Genomic DNA, 18,050 nt, shown 5'->3' with positions numbered 1-18,050 from the left:
TGGCAGAATGAAATATACTATACAGACATGATTTTGTCTATTGCCAAGCTGTTTTCATCACATAGTCAATAGTCTGTGTGCGCAATACGTAACACAGTCAAACAACTGAGGCATTGTGTATTCACTGGTTTACACTGGTGATACTCTGAATTTCAAATTTATCTGTCTTTGCAGAGAGTGCGAGTATATCTTTTTCCAAGATCCTCTCTCTGTTTTAATGGACATCTACTAAATATACTTTTTCTTCTCTCTTAAATCCTCTGATAGGTAGAACTGTTAAATACATTTGTATTATTGTCTTGTCTTGTCTACACTTGTCTTTATTTGAGTTTGCCAAAGAGGTAATGCACTCTCATTACAAAGTAATGAGCCTGGGTGCTTCCTGTGGAGAATCATTTGTCAGATTTTTTTTCTGTTTCATTTCTTGGATCATGAGGGGGGGGTGGTTGATATTCTTTAGGAGTTGATGAATTTGTATCATTTTCTACAGCATTCAGCTCAGAGAACACATGGTCACAACATAAGGCTGGTTGAGAGTAGGTTGGTTATGTGAAGGTCGTTTGAAGAAAATATCAGCTTTGTAGACAAAGGCAGATGATTATATGACACGTGGACATTACAGATAGTCCCCAAGTACACCGCGTGGCACAGGACCCTCCTTAAGTGCGAATGCACTAACAACCCTTCACCAAATACTTCTGACTTTAATAAGTGACTCAGGGTAAAGGACTATTATTTTCCATAAGTTTTGTTTGAATGTATAGTGTTCTGCTCTGGAATTAAGCAGAATAACGCCAAACAAATACAGGTTCTTCTGAATAAAAGTTAAAAAAGCTACTATTTAAACTGGTTACCTTTAAGACCCAGGGAAATCTTTGTGGTGTAGTCCCTGACGTCAGCAAGGTTATATTGCACCCTTGTGGTTTTCCACCATTACTTCTGGTCAAGGGAAAAGCTCAGGGACGAACCTACCCACCTGCACGGTTTTATCTCCTTGTTTAGGGTATTTGTTTTAGTAATTTCAACTTCTCAAGTCCTATTGTATCTATATGATAAAACGCTAGTCTCTGCTAGTCTTGTGTAGGATCGTAGTTCAGTATTTTGAACATTGCAAGTGTTATTGCTTGAAACTGTAAAACGCTAGATTCTGCCATGCTGTTTATGCTGTGTAAGCTCGTAGAGTTAGACTGGAGCATACTAATGTAACCTTATTGCATATGTGACTGCATTCTGAAGACTGTGCTTGTATTTTGTGTTTATGACTTTGGTAATTGTTGTACGCGAGTGCTTATAACCAGAAAGTCAAAATTTGCTGCATTCTTCTCATGTTACACTTGAAAGCCTAGAATAACTGCTTAGCGTGTGTCTGAAGCCTGTGGAGCTTGCAGAGCACGCGTTTTGTAACTAGCTATCATAAATTGCTTTTTACTTGGTGTTCAACTAGCAATAAGTGTATATAATGATTAGCGAGTGCGTTTTACTCGCGTTTTACTTCCTGTTTATTTGCATGACTTGTGGCGTGTAGAAGCAACGCTTTAGTAACTCAGCACTGCATAGTCCTTCATTGTTAGTTATGATAGTTATTTTCTGTTGAATTGTGCTTTTATCAACTGCATTGCCTATAAGCCTCTCTCTAACTAATACCTCAAAGTTACCTAACACTAATACATTATCTCTTTTCATTATTCCTCACCTCAGATAGTCCCCAAGTACACCGTGGCACAGGACCCTCCTTAAGTGCGAATGCACTAACAACCCTTCACCAAATACTTCTGACTTTAATAAGTGACTCAGGGTAAAGGACTATTATTTTCCATAAGTTTTGTTTGAATGTATAGTGTTCTGCTCTGGAATTAAGCAGAATAACGCCAAACAAATACAGGTTCTTCTGAATAAAAGTTAAAAAGCTACTATTTAAACTGGTTACCTTTAAGACCCAGGGAAATCTTTGTGGTGTAGTCCCTGACGTCAGCAAGGTTATATTGCACCCTTGTGGTTTTCCACCATTACTTCTGGTCAAGGGAAAAGCTCAGGGACGAACCTACCCACCTGCACGGTTTTATCTCCTTGTTTAGGGTATTTGTTTTAGTAATTTCAACTTCTCAAGTCCTATTGTATCTATATGATAAAACGCTAGTCTCTGCTAGTCTTGTGTAGGATCGTAGTTCAGTATTTTGAACATTGCAAGTGTTATTGCTTGAAACTGTAAAACGCTAGATTCTGCCATGCTGTTTATGCTGTGTAAGCTCGTAGAGTTAGACTGGAGCATACTAATGTAACCTTATTGCATATGTGACTGCATTCTGAAGACTGTGCTTGTATTTTGTGTTTATGACTTTGGTAATTGTTGTACGCGAGTGCTTATAACCAGAAAGTCAAAATTTGCTGCATTCTTCTCATGTTACACTTGAAAGCCTAGAATAACTGCTTAGCGTGTGTCTGAAGCCTGTGGAGCTTGCAGAGCACGCGTTTTGTAACTAGCTATCATAAATTGCTTTTTACTTGGTGTTCAACTAGCAATAAGTGTATATAATGATTAGCGAGTGCGTTTTACTCGCGTTTTACTTCCTGTTTATTTGCATGACTTGTGGCGTGTAGAAGCAACGCTTTAGTAACTCAGCACTGCATAGTCCTTCATTGTTAGTTATGATAGTTATTTTCTGTTGAATTGTGCTTTTATCAACTGCATTGCCTATAAGCCTCTCTCTAACTAATACCTCAAAGTTACCTAACACTAATACATTATCTCTTTTCATTATTCCTCACCTCAGATAGTCCCCAAGTACACCGCGTGGCACAGGACCCTCCTTAAGTGCGAATGCACTAACAACCCTTCACCAAATACTTCTGACTTTAATAAGTGACTCAGGGTAAAGGACTATTATTTTCCATAAGTTTTGTTTGAATGTATAGTGTTCTGCTCTGGAATTAAGCAGAATAACGCCAAACAAATACAGGTTCTTCTGAATAAAAGTTAAAAAAGCTACTATTTAAACTGGTTACCTTTAAGACCCAGGGAAATCTTTGTGGTGTAGTCCCTGACGTCAGCAAGGTTATATTGCACCCTTGTGGTTTTCCACCATTACTTCTGGTCAAGGGAAAAGCTCAGGGACGAACCTACCCACCTGCACGGTTTTATCTCCTTGTTTAGGGTATTTGTTTTAGTAATTTCAACTTCTCAAGTCCTATTGTATCTATATGATAAAACGCTAGTCTCTGCTAGTCTTGTGTAGGATACGTAGTTCAGTATTTTGAACATTGCAAGTGTTATTGCTTGAAACTGTAAAACGCTAGATTCTGCCATGCTGTTTATGCTGTGTAAGCTCGTAGAGTTAGACTGGAGCATACTAATGTAACCTTATTGCATATGTGACTGCATTCTGAAGACTGTGCTTGTATTTTGTGTTTATGACTTTGGTAATTGTTGTACGCGAGTGCTTATAACCAGAAAGTCAAAATTTGCTGCATTCTTCTCATGTTACACTTGAAAGCCTAGAATAACTGCTTAGCGTGTGTCTGAAGCCTGTGGAGCTTGCAGAGCACGCATTTTGTAACTAGCTATCATAAATTGCTTTTACTTGGTGTTCAACTAGCAATAAGTGTATATAATGATTAGCGAGTGCGTTTTACTCGCGTTTTACTTCCTGTTTATTTGCATGACTTGTGGCGTGTAGAAGCAACGCTTTAGTAACTCAGCACTGCATAGTCCTTCATTGTTAGTTATGATAGTTATTTTCTGTTGAATTGTGCTTTTATCAACTGCATTGCCTATAAGCCTCTCTCTAACTAATACCTCAAAGTTACCTAACACTAATACATTATCTCTTTTCATTATTCCTCACCTCAGATAGTCCCCAAGTACACCGCGTGGCACAGGACCCTCCTTAAGTGCGAATGCACTAACAACCCTTCACCAAATACTTCTGACTTTAATAAGTGACTCAGGGTAAAGGACTATTATTTTCCATAAGTTTTGTTTGAATGTATAGTGTTCTGCTCTGGAATTAAGCAGAATAACGCCAAACAAATACAGGTTCTTCTGAATAAAAGTTAAAAAAGCTACTATTTAAACTGGTTACCTTTAAGACCCAGGGAAATCTTTGTGGTGTAGTCCCTGACGTCAGCAAGGTTATATTGCACCCTTGTGGTTTTCCACCATTACTTCTGGTCAAGGGAAAAGCTCAGGGACGAACCTACCCACCTGCACGGTTTTATCTCCTTGTTTAGGGTATTTGTTTTAGTAATTTCAACTTCTCAAGTCCTATTGTATCTATATGATAAAACGCTAGTCTCTGCTAGTCTTGTGTAGGATCGTAGTTCAGTATTTTGAACATTGCAAGTGTTATTGCTTGAAACTGTAAAACGCTAGATTCTGCCATGCTGTTTATGCTGTGTAAGCTCGTAGAGTTAGACTGGAGCATACTAATGTAACCTTATTGCATATGTGACTGCATTCTGAAGACTGTGCTTGTATTTTGTGTTTATGACTTTGGTAATTGTTGTACGCGAGTGCTTATAACCAGAAAGTCAAAATTTGCTGCATTCTTCTCATGTTACACTTGAAAGCCTAGAATAACTGCTTAGCGTGTGTCTGAAGCCTGTGGAGCTTGCAGAGCACGCGTTTTGTAACTAGCTATCATAAATTGCTTTTTACTTGGTGTTCAACTAGCAATAAGTGTATATAATGATTAGCGAGTGCGTTTTACTTCCTGTTTATTTGCATGACTTGTGGCGTGTAGAAGCAACGCTTTAGTAACTCAGCACTGCATAGTCCTTCATTGTTAGTTATGATAGTTATTTTCTGTTGAATTGTGCTTTTATCAACTGCATTGCCTATAAGCCTCTCTCTAACTAATACCTCAAAGTTACCTAACACTAATACATTATCTCTTTTCATTATTCCTCACCTCAGATAGTCCCCAAGTACACCGCGTGGCACAGGACCCTCCTTAAGTGCGAATGCACTAACAACCCTTCACCAAATACTTCTGACTTTAATAAGTGACTCAGGGTAAAGGACTATTATTTTCCATAAGTTTTGTTTGAATGTATAGTGTTCTGCTCTGGAATTAAGCAGAATAACGCCAAACAAATACAGGTTCTTCTGAATAAAAGTTAAAAAAGCTACTATTTAAACTGGTTACCTTTAAGACCCAGGGAAATCTTTGTGGTGTAGTCCCTGACGTCAGCAAGGTTATATTGCACCCTTGTGGTTTTCCACCATTACTTCTGGTCAAGGGAAAAGCTCAGGGACGAACCTACCCACCTGCACGGTTTTATCTCCTTGTTTAGGGTATTTGTTTTAGTAATTTCAACTTCTCAAGTCCTATTGTATCTATATGATAAAACGCTAGTCTCTGCTAGTCTTGTGTAGGATCGTAGTTCAGTATTTTGAACATTGCAAGTGTTATTGCTTGAAACTGTAAAACGCTAGATTCTGCCATGCTGTTTATGCTGTGTAAGCTCGTAGAGTTAGACTGGAGCATACTAATGTAACCTTATTGCATATGTGACTGCATTCTGAAGACTGTGCTTGTATTTTGTGTTTATGACTTTGGTAATTGTTGTACGCGAGTGCTTATAACCAGAAAGTCAAAATTTGCTGCATTCTTCTCATGTTACACTTGAAAGCCTAGAATAACTGCTTAGCGTGTGTCTGAAGCCTGTGGAGCTTGCAGAGCACGCGTTTGTAACTAGCTATCATAAATTGCTTTTTACTTGGTGTTCAACTAGCAATAAGTGTATATAATGATTAGCGAGTGCGTTTTACTCGCGTTTTACTTCCTGTTTATTTGCATGACTTGTGGCGTGTAGAAGCAACGCTTTAGTAACTCAGCACTGCATAGTCCTTCATTGTTAGTTATGATAGTTATTTTCTGTTGAATTGTGCTTTTATCAACTGCATTGCCTATAAGCCTCTCTCTAACTAATACCTCAAAGTTACCTAACACTAATACATTATCTCTTTTCATTATTCCTCACCTCAGATAGTCCCCAAGTACACCGCGTGGCACAGGACCCTCCTTAAGTGCGAATGCACTAACAACCCTTCACCAAATACTTCTGACTTTAATAAGTGACTCAGGGTAAAGGACTATTATTTTCCATAAGTTTTGTTTGAATGTATAGTGTTCTGCTCTGGAATTAAGCAGAATAACGCCAAACAAATACAGGTTCTTCTGAATAAAAGTTAAAAAAGCTACTATTTAAACTGGTTACCTTTAAGACCCAGGGAAATCTTTGTGGTGTAGTCCCTGACGTCAGCAAGGTTATATTGCACCCTTGTGGTTTTCCACCATTACTTCTGGTCAAGGGAAAAGCTCAGGGACGAACCTACCCACCTGCACGGTTTTATCTCCTTGTTTAGGGTATTTGTTTTAGTAATTTCAACTTCTCAAGTCCTATTGTATCTATATGATAAAACGCTAGTCTCTGCTAGTCTTGTGTAGGATACGTAGTTCAGTATTTTGAACATTGCAAGTGTTATTGCTTGAAACTGTAAAACGCTAGATTCTGCCATGCTGTTTATGCTGTGTAAGCTCGTAGAGTTAGACTGGAGCATACTAATGTAACCTTATTGCATATGTGACTGCATTCTGAAGACTGTGCTTGTATTTTGTGTTTATGACTTTGGTAATTGTTGTACGCGAGTGCTTATAACCAGAAAGTCAAAATTTGCTGCATTCTTCTCATGTTACACTTGAAAGCCTAGAATAACTGCTTAGCGTGTGTCTGAAGCCTGTGGAGCTTGCAGAGCACGCGTTTTGTAACTAGCTATCATAAATTGCTTTTTACTTGGTGTTCAACTAGCAATAAGTGTATATAATGATTAGCGAGTGCGTTTTACTCGCGTTTTACTTCCTGTTTATTTGCATGACTTGTGGCGTGTAGAAGCAACGCTTTAGTAACTCAGCACTGCATAGTCCTTCATTGTTAGTTATGATAGTTATTTTCTGTTGAATTGTGCTTTTATCAACTGCATTGCCTATAAGCCTCTCTCTAACTAATACCTCAAAGTTACCTAACACTAATACATTATCTCTTTTCATTATTCCTCACCTCAGATAGTCCCCAAGTACACCGCGTGGCACAGGACCCTCCTTAAGTGCGAATGCACTAACAACCCTTCACCAAATACTTCTGACTTTAATAAGTGACTCAGGGTAAAGGACTATTATTTTCCATAAGTTTTGTTTGAATGTATAGTGTTCTGCTCTGGAATTAAGCAGAATAACGCCAAACAAATACAGGTTCTTCTGAATAAAAGTTAAAAAAGCTACTATTTAAACTGGTTACCTTTAAGACCCAGGGAAATCTTTGTGGTGTAGTCCCTGACGTCAGCAAGGTTATATTGCACCCTTGTGGTTTTCCACCATTACTTCTGGTCAAGGGAAAAGCTCAGGGACGAACCTACCCACCTGCACGGTTTTATCTCCTTGTTTAGGGTATTTGTTTTAGTAATTTCAACTTCTCAAGTCCTATTGTATCTATATGATAAAACGCTAGTCTCTGCTAGTCTTGTGTAGGATACGTAGTTCAGTATTTTGAACATTGCAAGTGTTATTGCTTGAAACTGTAAAACGCTAGATTCTGCCATGCTGTTTATGCTGTGTAAGCTCGTAGAGTTAGACTGGAGCATACTAATGTAACCTTATTGCATATGTGACTGCATTCTGAAGACTGTGCTTGTATTTTGTGTTTATGACTTTGGTAATTGTTGTACGCGAGTGCTTATAACCAGAAAGTCAAAATTTGCTGCATTCTTCTCATGTTACACTTGAAAGCCTAGAATAACTGCTTAGCGTGTGTCTGAAGCCTGTGGAGCTTGCAGAGCACGCGTTTTGTAACTAGCTATCATAAATTGGTTTTACTTGGTGTTCAACTAGCAATAAGTGTATATAATGATTAGCGAGTGCGTTTTACTCGCGTTTTACTTCCTGTTTATTTGCATGACTTGTGGCGTGTAGAAGCAACGCTTTAGTAACTCAGCACTGCATAGTCCTTCATTGTTAGTTATGATAGTTATTTTCTGTTGAATTGTGCTTTTATCAACTGCATTGCCTATAAGCCTCTCTCTAACTAATACCTCAAAGTTACCTAACACTAATACATTATCTCTTTTCATTATTCCTCACCTCAGATAGTCCCCAAGTACACCGCGTGGCACAGGACCCTCCTTAAGTGCGAATGCACTAACAACCCTTCACCAAATACTTCTGACTTTAATAAGTGACTCAGGGTAAAGGACTATTATTTTCCATAAGTTTTGTTTGAATGTATAGTGTTCTGCTCTGGAATTAAGCAGAATAACGCCAAACAAATACAGGTTCTTCTGAATAAAAGTTAAAAAAGCTACTATTTAAACTGGTTACCTTTAAGACCCAGGGAAATCTTTGTGGTGTAGTCCCTGACGTCAGCAAGGTTATATTGCACCCTTGTGGTTTTCCACCATTACTTCTGGTCAAGGGAAAAGCTCAGGGACGAACCTACCCACCTGCACGGTTTTATCTCCTTGTTTAGGGTATTTGTTTTAGTAATTTCAACTTCTCAAGTCCTATTGTATCTATATGATAAAACGCTAGTCTCTGCTAGTCTTGTGTAGGATACGTAGTTCAGTATTTTGAACATTGCAAGTGTTATTGCTTGAAACTGTAAAACGCTAGATTCTGCCATGCTGTTTATGCTGTGTAAGCTCGTAGAGTTAGACTGGAGCATACTAATGTAACCTTATTGCATATGTGACTGCATTCTGAAGACTGTGCTTGTATTTTGTGTTTATGACTTTGGTAATTGTTGTACGCGAGTGCTTATAACCAGAAAGTCAAAATTTGCTGCATTCTTCTCATGTTACACTTGAAAGCCTAGAATAACTGCTTAGCGTGTGTCTGAAGCCTGTGGAGCTTGCAGAGCACGCGTTTTGTAACTAGCTATCATAAATTGCTTTTTACTTGGTGTTCAACTAGCAATAAGTGTATATAATGATTAGCGAGTGCGTTTTACTCGCGTTTTACTTCCTGTTTATTTGCATGACTTGTGGCGTGTAGAAGCAACGCTTTAGTAACTCAGCACTGCATAGTCCTTCATTGTTAGTTATGATAGTTATTTTCTGTTGAATTGTGCTTTTATCAACTGCATTGCCTATAAGCCTCTCTCTAACTAATACCTCAAAGTTACCTAACACTAATACATTATCTCTTTTCATTATTCCTCACCTCAGATAGTCCCCAAGTACACAGCGTGGCACAGGACCCTCCTTAAGTGCGAATGCACTAACAACCCTTCACCAAATACTTCTGACTTTAATAAGTGACTCAGGGTAAAGGACTATTATTTTCCATAAGTTTTGTTTGAATGTATAGTGTTCTGCTCTGGAATTAAGCAGAATAACGCCAAACAAATACAGGTTCTTCTGAATAAAAGTTAAAAAAGCTACTATTTAAACTGGTTACCTTTAAGACCCAGGGAAATCTTTGTGGTGTAGTCCCTGACGTCAGCAAGGTTATATTGCACCCTTGTGGTTTTCCACCATTACTTCTGGTCAAGGGAAAAGCTCAGGGACGAACCTACCCACCTGCACGGTTTTATCTCCTTGTTTAGGGTATTTGTTTTAGTAATTTCAACTTCTCAAGTCCTATTGTATCTATATGATAAAACGCTAGTCTCTGCTAGTCTTGTGTAGGATCGTAGTTCAGTATTTTGAACATTGCAAGTGTTATTGCTTGAAACTGTAAAACGCTAGATTCTGCCATGCTGTTTATGCTGTGTAAGCTCGTAGAGTTAGACTGGAGCATACTAATGTAACCTTATTGCATATGTGACTGCATTCTGAAGACTGTGCTTGTATTTTGTGTTTATGACTTTGGTAATTGTTGTACGCGAGTGCTTATAACCAGAAAGTCAAAATTTGCTGCATTCTTCTCATGTTACACTTGAAAGCCTAGAATAACTGCTTAGCGTGTGTCTGAAGCCTGTGGAGCTTGCAGAGCACGCGTTTTGTAACTAGCTATCATAAATTGCTTTTTACTTGGTGTTCAACTAGCAATAAGTGTATATAATGATTAGCGAGTGTGTTTTACTTCCTGTTTATTTGCATGACTTGTGGCGTGTAGAAGCAACGCTTTAGTAACTCAGCACTGCATAGTCCTTCATTGTTAGTTATGATAGTTATTTTCTGTTGAATTGTGCTTTTATCAACTGCATTGCCTATAAGCCTCTCTCTAACTAATACCTCAAAGTTACCTAACACTAATACATTATCTCTTTTCATTATTCCTCACCTCAGATAGTCCCCAAGTACACCGCGTGGCACAGGACCCTCCTTAAGTGCGAATGCACTAACAACCCTTCACCAAATACTTCTGACTTTAATAAGTGACTCAGGGTAAAGGACTATTATTTTCCATAAGTTTTGTTTGAATGTATAGTGTTCTGCTCTGGAATTAAGCAGAATAACGCCAAACAAATACAGGTTCTTCTGAATAAAAGTTAAAAAAGCTACTATTTAAACTGGTTACCTTTAAGACCCAGGGAAATCTTTGTGGTGTAGTCCCTGACGTCAGCAAGGTTATATTGCACCCTTGTGGTTTTCCACCATTACTTCTGGTCAAGGGAAAAGCTCAGGGACGAACCTACCCACCTGCACGGTTTTATCTCCTTGTTTAGGGTATTTGTTTTAGTAATTTCAACTTCTCAAGTCCTATTGTATCTATATGATAAAACGCTAGTCTCTGCTAGTCTTGTGTAGGATCGTAGTTCAGTATTTTGAACATTGCAAGTGTTATTGCTTGAAACTGTAAAACGCTAGATTCTGCCATGCTGTTTATGCTGTGTAAGCTCGTAGAGTTAGACTGGAGCATACTAATGTAACCTTATTGCATATGTGACTGCATTCTGAAGACTGTGCTTGTATTTTGTGTTTATGACTTTGGTAATTGTTGTACGCGAGTGCTTATAACCAGAAAGTCAAAATTTGCTGCATTCTTCTCATGTTACACTTGAAAGCCTAGAATAACTGCTTAGCGTGTGTCTGAAGCCTGTGGAGCTTGCAGAGCACGCGTTTTGTAACTAGCTATCATAAATTGCTTTTTACTTGGTGTTCAACTAGCAATAAGTGTATATAATGATTAGCGAGTGCGTTTTACTCGCGTTTTACTTCCTGTTTATTTGCATGACTTGTGGCGTGTAGAAGCAACGCTTTAGTAACTCAGCACTGCATAGTCCTTCATTGTTAGTTATGATAGTTATTTTCTGTTGAATTGTGCTTTTATCAACTGCATTGCCTATAAGCCTCTCTCTAACTAATACCTCAAAGTTACCTAACACTAATACATTATCTCTTTTCATTATTCCTCACCTCAGATAGTCCCCAAGTACACCGCGTGGCACAGGACCCTCCTTAAGTGCGAATGCACTAACAACCCTTCACCAAATACTTCTGACTTTAATAAGTGACTCAGGGTAAAGGACTATTATTTTCCATAAGTTTTGTTTGAATGTATAGTGTTCTGCTCTGGAATTAAGCAGAATAACGCCAAACAAATACAGGTTCTTCTGAATAAAAGTTAAAAAAGCTACTATTTAAACTGGTTACCTTTAAGACCCAGGGAAATCTTTGTGGTGTAGTCCCTGACGTCAGCAAGGTTATATTGCACCCTTGTGGTTTTCCACCATTACTTCTGGTCAAGGGAAAAGCTCAGGGACGAACCTACCCACCTGCACGGTTTTATCTCCTTGTTTAGGGTATTTGTTTTAGTAATTTCAACTTCTCAAGTCCTATTGTATCTATATGATAAAACGCTAGTCTCTGCTAGTCTTGTGTAGGATCGTAGTTCAGTATTTTGAACATTGCAAGTGTTATTGCTTGAAACTGTAAAACGCTAGATTCTGCCATGCTGTTTATGCTGTGTAAGCTCGTAGAGTTAGACTGGAGCATACTAATGTAACCTTATTGCATATGTGACTGCATTCTGAAGACTGTGCTTGTATTTTGTGTTTATGACTTTGGTAATTGTTGTACGCGAGTGCTTATAACCAGAAAGTCAAAATTTGCTGCATTCTTCTCATGTTACACTTGAAAGCCTAGAATAACTGCTTAGCGTGTGTCTGAAGCCTGTGGAGCTTGCAGAGCACGCGTTTTGTAACTAGCTATCATAAATTGCTTTTTACTTGGTGTTCAACTAGCAATAAGTGTATATAATGATTAGCGAGTGCGTTTTACTCGCGTTTTACTTCCTGTTTATTTGCATGACTTGTGGCGTGTAGAAGCAACGCTTTAGTAACTCAGCACTGCATAGTCCTTCATTGTTAGTTATGATAGTTATTTTCTGTTGAATTGTGCTTTTATCAACTGCATTGCCTATAAGCCTCTCTCTAACTAATACCTCAAAGTTACCTAACACTAATACATTATCTCTTTTCATTATTCCTCACCTCAGATAGTCCCCAAGTACACCGCGTGGCACAGGACCCTCCTTAAGTGCGAATGCACTAACAACCCTTCACCAAATACTTCTGACTTTAATAAGTGACTCAGGGTAAAGGACTATTATTTTCCATAAGTTTTGTTTGAATGTATAGTGTTCTGCTCTGGAATTAAGCAGAATAACGCCAAACAAATACAGGTTCTTCTGAATAAAAGTTAAAAAAGCTACTATTTAAACTGGTTACCTTTAAGACCCAGGGAAATCTTTGTGGTGTAGTCCCTGACGTCAGCAAGGTTATATTGCACCCTTGTGGTTTTCCACCATTACTTCTGGTCAAGGGAAAAGCTCAGGGACGAACCTACCCACCTGCACGGTTTTATCTCCTTGTTTAGGGTATTTGTTTTAGTAATTTCAACTTCTCAAGTCCTATTGTATCTATATGATAAAACGCTAGTCTCTGCTAGTCTTGTGTAGGATCGTAGTTCAGTATTTTGAACATTGCAAGTGTTATTGCTTGAAACTGTAAAACGCTAGATTCTGCCATGCTGTTTATGCTGTGTAAGCTCGTAGAGTTAGACTGGAGCATACTAATGTAACCTTATTGCATATGTGACTGCATTCTGAAGACTGTGCTTGTATTTTGTGTTTATGACTTTGGTAATTGTTGTACGCGAGTGCTTATAACCAGAAAGTCAAAATTTGCTGCATTCTTCTCATGTTACACTTGAAAGCCTAGAATAACTGCTTAGCGTGTGTCTGAAGCCTGTGGAGCTTGCAGAGCACGCGTTTTGTAACTAGCTATCATAAATTGCTTTTTACTTGGTGTTCAACTAGCAATAAGTGTATATAATGATTAGCGAGTGCGTTTTACTCGCGTTTCACTTCCTGTTTATTTGCATGACTTGTGGCGTGTAGAAGCAACGCTTTAGTAACTCAGCACTGCATAGTCCTTCATTGTTAGTTATGATAGTTATTTTCTGTTGAATTGTGCTTTTATCAACTGCATTGCCTATAAGCCTCTCTCTAACTAATACCTCAAAGTTACCTAACACTAATACATTATCTCTTTTCATTATTCCTCACCTCAGATAGTCCCCAAGTACACCGTGGCACAGGACCCTCCTTAAGTGCGAATGCACTAACAACCCTTCACCAAATACTTCTGACTTTAATAAGTGACTCAGGGTAAAGGACTATTATTTTCCATAAGTTTTGTTTGAATGTATAGTGTTCTGCTCTGGAATTAAGCAGAATAACGCCAAACAAATACAGGTTCTTCTGAATAAAAGTTTAAAAAGCTACTATTTAAACTGGTTACCTTTAAGACCCAGGGAAATCTTTGTGGTGTAGTCCCTGACGTCAGCAAGGTTATATTGCACCCTTGTGGTTTTCCACCATTACTTCTGGTCAAGGGAAAAGCTCAGGGACGAACCTACCCACCTGCACGGTTTTATCTCCTTGTTTAGGGTATTTGTTTTAGTAATTTCAACTTCTCAAGTCCTATTGTATCTATATGATAAAACGCTAGTCTCTGCTAGTCTTGTGTAGGATACGTAGTTCAGTATTTTGAACATTGCAAGTGTTATTGCTTGAAACTGTAAAACGCTAGATTCTGCCATGCTGTTTATGCTGTGTAAGCTCGTAGAGTTAGACTGGAGCATACTAATGTAACCTTATTGCATATGTGACTGCATTCTGAAGACTGTGCTTGTATTTTGTGTTTATGACTTTGTTATTTGTATACGCGAGTGCTTATAACCAGAAAGTCAAAATTTTCTGCATTCTTCTCATGTTACACTTGAAAGCCTAGAATAACTGCTTAGCGTGTGTCTGAAGCCTGTGGAGCTTGCAGAGCACGCGTTTTGTAACTAGCTATCATAAATTGCTTTTTACTTGGTGTTCAACTAGCAATAAGTGTATATAATGATTAGCGAGTGCGTTTTACTCGCGTTTTACTTCCTGTTTATTTGCATGACTTGTGGCGTGTAGAAGCAACGCTTTAGTAACTCAGCACTGCATAGTCCTTCATTGTTAGTTATGATAGTTATTTTCTGTTGAATTGTGCTTTTATCAACTGCATTGCCTATAAGCCTCTCTCTAACTAATACCTCAAAGTTACCTAACACTAATACATTATCTCTTTTCATTATTCCTCACCTCAGATAGTCCCCAAGTACACCGCGTGGCACAGGACCCTCCTTAAGTGCGAATGCACTAACAACCCTTCACCAAATACTTCTGACTTTAATAAGTGACTCAGGGTAAAGGACTATTATTATTTTTTTTTTTTTTTTTTTTTTTTTTTTTTTTTTATTTTTTTTTTTTTTTTTTTTTTTTTTTTTTTTTTTTTTTTTTTTTTTTTTTTTTTTTTTTTTTTTTTTTTTTTTTTTTTTTTTTTTTTCTTTGTTTTTTTTTTTTTTTTTTTTTTTTTTTTTTTTTTTTTTTTTTTTTTTTTTTTATTTTTTTTTTTTTTTTTTTTTTTTTTTTTTTTTTTTTTTTTTTTTTTTTTTTTTTTTTTTTTTTTTTTTTTTTTTTTTTTTTTTTTTTTTTTTTTTTTTTTTTTTTTTTTTTTTTTTTTTTTTTTTTTTTTTTTTTTTTTTTTTTTTTTTTTTTTTTTTTTTTTTTTTTTTTTTTTTTTTTTTTTTTTTTTTTTTTTTTTTTTTTTTTTTTTTTTTTTTTTTTTTTTTTTTTTTTTTTTTTTTTTTTTTTTTTTTTTTTTTTTTTTTTTTTTTTTTTTTTTTTTTTTTTTTTTTTTTTTTTTTTTTTTTTTTTTTTTTTTTTTTTTTTTTTTTTTTTTTTTTTTTTTTTTTTTTTTTTTTTTTTTTTTTTTTTTTTTTTTTTTTTTTTTTTTTTTTTTTTTTTTTTTTTTTTTTTTTTTTTTTTTTTTTTTTTTTTTTTTTTTTTTTTTTTTTTTTTTTTTTTTTTTTTTTTTTTTTTTTTTTTTTTTTTTTTTTTTTTTTTTTTTTTTTTTTTTTTTTTTTTTTTTTTTTTTTTTTTTTTTTTTTTTTTTTTTTTTTTTTTTTTTTTTTTTTTTTTTTTTTTTTTTTTTTTTTTTTTTTTTTTTTTTTTTTTTTTTTTTTTTTTTTTTTTTTTTTTTTTTTTTTTTTTTTTTTTTTTTTTTTTTTTTTTTTTTTTTTTTTTTTTTTTTTTTTTTTTTTTTTTTTTTTTTTTTTTTTTTTTTTTTTTTTTTTTTTTTTTTTTTTTTTTTTTTTTTTTTTTTTTTTTTTTTTTTTTTTTTTTTTTTTTTTTTTTTTTTTTTTTTTTTTTTTTTTTTTTTTTTTTTTTTTTTTTTTTTTTTTTTTTTTTTTTTTTTTTTTTTTTTTTTTTTTTTTTTTTTTTTTTTTTTTTTTTTTTTTTTTTTTTTTTTTTTTTTTTTTTTTTTTTTTTTTTTTTTTTTTTTTTTTTTTTTTTTTTTTTTTTTTTTTTTTTTTTTTTTTTTTTTTTTTTTTTTTTTTTTTTTTTTTTTTTTTTTTTTTTTTTTTTTTTTTTTTTTTTTTTTTTTTTTTTTTTTTTTTTTTTTTTTTTTTTTTTTTTTTTTTTTTTTTTTTTTTTTTTTTTTTTTTTTTTTTTTTTTTTTTTTTTTTTTTTTTTTTTTTTTTTTTTTTTTTTTTTTTTTTTTTTTTTTTTTTTTTTTTTTTTTTTTTTTTTTTTTTTTTTTTTTTTTTTTTATTCCAAAGCCTTTAATATCCCTTAAAGTTTTAAACTTTTTTTTTTTTTTCACCTCATAATCCCCAATACTGCAAAGTTAGTGAATGAAAACAACCCTTAAAAATATTTCCCTTTAATAAAGCCAATTTATCATAATTCTTTTTGATTAACCCCTTTTCTAATTACAAAAAGGCCAAAAATCCTTCTTTGATAAAAGTTAAAAAGCTACTATTTAAACTGGTTACCTTTAAGCCCTCAGGGAAATCTTTGTGGTTAGTCCCTGAGCAGCAAGGTTATATTGCCCTTGTGGTTTTCACCATTACTTCTGTCAAGGAAAAGCTCAGGGACGAACCTACCCACCTGCACGGTTTTATCTCCTTGTTTAGGTATTTGTTTGTAATTTCAACTTCTCAAGTCCTATTGTATCTATATGATAAAACGCTAGTCTCTGCTAGTCTTGTGTAGGATACGTAGTTCAGTATTTTGAACTTTGCAAGTGTTATTGCTTGAAACTGTAAACGCTAGTTCTGCCATGTGTTTACTGTGTAAGCTCAGATTTAGACTGGAGCATACTAATGTAACCTTATTGCATATGTGACTGCATTCTGAAGACTTGCTTGTATTTTGTGTTTATGACTTTGGTAATTGTTGTGAGTGCTTATAACCAGAAAGTCAAAATTTGCTGCATTCTTCTCATGTTACACTTGAAACTAGAATAACTGCTTAGCTGTGTCTGAAGCCTGTGGAGCTTGCAGAGTCAAGCTTTGTAACTGCTGTCAAATTGCTTTTACTTGGTGTTCAACTAGATAAGTGTATATAATGATTACGAAGTGCGCTTTTACTCGCGTTTTACTTCCTGTTTATTTGCATGACTTGTGGCGGTTAGAAGCAACGCTTTAGTAACTCAGCACTGCATAGTCCTTCATTGTTAGTTATGATAGTTATTTTCTGTTGAATTGTGCTTTTATCAACTGCATTGCCTATAAGCCTCTCTCTAACTAATACCTCAAAGTTACCTAACACTAATACATTATCTCTTTTCATTATTCCTCACCTCAGATAGTCCCCAAGTACACCGTGGCACAGGACCCTCCTTAAGTGCGAATGCACTAACAACCCTTCACCAAATACTTCTGACTTTAATAAGTGACTCAGGGTAAAGGACTATTATTTTCCATAAGTTTTGTTTGAATGTATAGTGTTCTGCTCTGGAATTAAGCAGAATAACGCCAAACAAATACAGGTTCTTCTGAATAAAAGTTAAAAAAGCTACTATTTAAACTGGTTACCTTTAAGACCCAGGGAAATCTTTGTGGTGTAGTCCCTGACGTCAGCAAGGTTATATTGCACCCTTGTGGTTTTCCACCATTACTTCTGGTCAAGGGAAAAGCTCAGGGACGAACCTACCCACCTGCACGGTTTTATCTCCTTGTTTAGGGTATTTGTTTTAGTAATTTCAACTTCTCAAGTCCTATTGTATCTATATGATAAAACGCTAGTCTCTGCTAGTCTTGTGTAGGATACGTAGTTCAGTATTTTGAACATTGCAAGTGTTATTGCTTGAAACTGTAAAACGCTAGATTCTGCCATGCTGTTTATGCTGTGTAAGCTCGTAGAGTTAGACTGGAGCATACTAATGTAACCTTATTGCATATGTGACTGCATTCTGAAGACTGTGCTTGTATTTTGTGTTTATGACTTTGGTAATTGTTGTACGCGAGTGCTTATAACCAGAAAGTCAAAATTTGCTGCATTCTTCTCATGTTACACTTGAAAGCCTAGAATAACTGCTTAGCGTGTGTCTGAAGCCTGTGGAGCTTGCAGAGCCCCTTTAACTAGCTATCATAAATTGCTTTTACTTGGTGTTCAACTAGCAATAAGTGTTAAATGATTAGCGAGTGCTTTTACCCTTTACTTCGATTTATGCAGCTTTAAAAAAGCATTTATGATTCACACTGCATAGTCTTATGTTAGATATAG

The 18,050-nt window shown here is 35.3% G+C and overlaps 1 protein-coding gene and 2 long non-coding RNA genes across 3 annotated transcripts in view; 2 read left to right on the top strand and 1 right to left on the bottom strand.

The window, feature by feature from the left end:
* The window catches only part of KIF24 (kinesin family member 24), a 2,255,161-nt gene that overhangs the window by 1,388,247 nt on the left and 848,864 nt on the right, over positions 1–18,050 (bottom strand). The window lies entirely within an intron of this gene.
* On the top strand, positions 1,723–8,226 carry LOC122807060. Its single transcript, XR_006365583.1, has 7 exons — positions 1,723–1,795; positions 2,772–2,870; positions 3,848–3,946; positions 4,913–5,011; positions 5,988–6,086; positions 7,065–7,163; positions 8,141–8,226. It is a non-coding gene; the product is annotated as an uncharacterized LOC122807060 (long non-coding RNA).
* Positions 9,236–12,520, top strand: LOC122807066. The gene is made up of 4 exons (XR_006365588.1): positions 9,236–9,316; positions 10,283–10,381; positions 11,359–11,457; positions 12,435–12,520. It is a non-coding gene; the product is annotated as an uncharacterized LOC122807066 (long non-coding RNA).

The sequence above is a fragment of the Protopterus annectens genome, chromosome 1.part1 (assembly GCF_019279795.1).
Source record: "Protopterus annectens isolate FY-2018-M chromosome 1.part1, PAN1.0, whole genome shotgun sequence".
Classification (NCBI taxonomy): Eukaryota; Metazoa; Chordata; order Ceratodontiformes; family Protopteridae; genus Protopterus; species Protopterus annectens.
Note: the sequence above shows the minus strand (reverse complement) of the source record. Positions and strands in the feature narration are given on the sequence as shown.